The sequence below is a fragment of the Fopius arisanus genome, unplaced genomic scaffold (genome assembly GCF_000806365.1).
Source record: "Fopius arisanus strain USDA-PBARC FA_bdor unplaced genomic scaffold, ASM80636v1 scaffold00227, whole genome shotgun sequence".
Classification (NCBI taxonomy): Eukaryota; Metazoa; Arthropoda; class Insecta; order Hymenoptera; family Braconidae; genus Fopius; species Fopius arisanus.
Window position 1 is genome coordinate 59,634 of NW_011887966.1, and position 1,786 is coordinate 61,419.

Sequence of the window (1,786 nt, forward strand, 5' to 3'; positions counted from 1 at the left end):
GCTCGGGCTCGCGCTCTGCTTTATCTATACCCACGCCCTCCGAAAATTACCGACACTCTTGCCCTCGCGACCTGTTTGATTCACAGGTACACCCGCAAAATTAGTTCCGCCAGTTCCGCTAGGAAATTTCGCGGTTGAAGGTTCGCCATTGGCGTTAGCAATCTCCCCTATAATCTCTGCTGCTAAATGGCAGCAGCAATCAGGTGACTGGTAGTTGGCACCACATAATTGAAAATTCATTAGTTCTTTTATTTAGATCAATAGTAGGACCTTTGTACATCATTGCAATACAATTGAAGAATTTTGTAGCCCCTTCATTATTTTTTAATTAATTAAACAAAATAATGATGGGAAGTTAGCACCCCACCCACTAATTTTTATTTGTAGACTGAAATAAAATTAACAAATGGAAAGCAAATCGTTTGTAGATAATAGATAAATTGGTATCATCCTTCTACACCTGATTGTTCATTATATATTAATTAAATTAAAAAATGGTCTACAGTATTAACATCGGCGCATGCGCAGACACGTACCCTCGCACAGTTTGGCACCATGCACTTGGAAGCAATATCGTTCTTTAATTAACTTTTCAAACTTTTTTCTTGGTAAATATTTAGGTAGTAAATTGGTGGAATTTAGGAGAACATGATTAGGATTTGGGAGTAATTAGTTTTCAGTTATTATTTTTTCTTTTTTGTCAATACTATTGAGCAGAAGCTATTCTTCAAAAAATCAAAAATAATTGAAATCGATAGAGAATAATTTGGTAGTGATTATAATCATGGTTTCATAATTTAGGAGTTGATGGTTTTATTTCTAAAAGTTAAAAACGTGATTTTTTTTCCATACATTATATATTATATAGTTAGAACGCATGCGCAGTAGGCGTAAGGTAAGCGAATTAACTTTATTGGCCGATTATACATTTGCGTATGCGCAGTCACACCTTCCTGTCTTCGCCATCAGCTGATCATGTACTGTTTTGGAGTACGCAGAATACTCCAAAAAAATTATTATCTTTGTATCTACTCTTTTCTTAATAATTTCAACCACTAAGCTGATAAAAAATCATCTCGTAACTCAGGTATGTGTCAATATATTACTTACACCAATAGGACTAATAGCTATGATTTTATATAGTGATATAAATTACATTATTGAATTCCTTTTGATAGCGTAGAGGCAAATAAGACAAAATGGACACGTTTTTCCAAAACGGTATGTGTATTAGAAAATAATATCATCCCGTGTTTTTTTCAGACGATCGAATGACTCTTTGAAGTGACAAACGCGTTGGAAAAAGTTATTTAATTATTACCATCTTAAAACTGATGATTCCGAAAACATCTTTTTTTTTATGCTGAGTGGTCTAATAAATTTCGGATAAATAATCAAGTGCAGACACACCCAAATAAAATTTTCAAACTCTATCCGAACATGTAATCAATTATCGGCAAATTCTTTGTAAAATTTGTGCTCTTGTATTATTGGGGAGTTCTACTAGTGAGCATATCGATTCACTGAATGCTGAAATATATTTGATTTATCTATTTCAATAGAAAATAAAACAAATAAAACTATTAAAGGTCTCAAAAAATGTCCTATATTTTTTTAGTGGGAATGATAAGAATAGCATTCTTGCAAAATAAAGTCCATTAAGCCAAGATAAGGGAGGGCTAAAAGAGTCCCTTTTGATTGGTTTTGTAACTCAGAAACAAATTCATTAATTGAGATCAGTCTATGCTCGTTTTAAAGGGAAAGGAGTATGGTATACATGACAAAA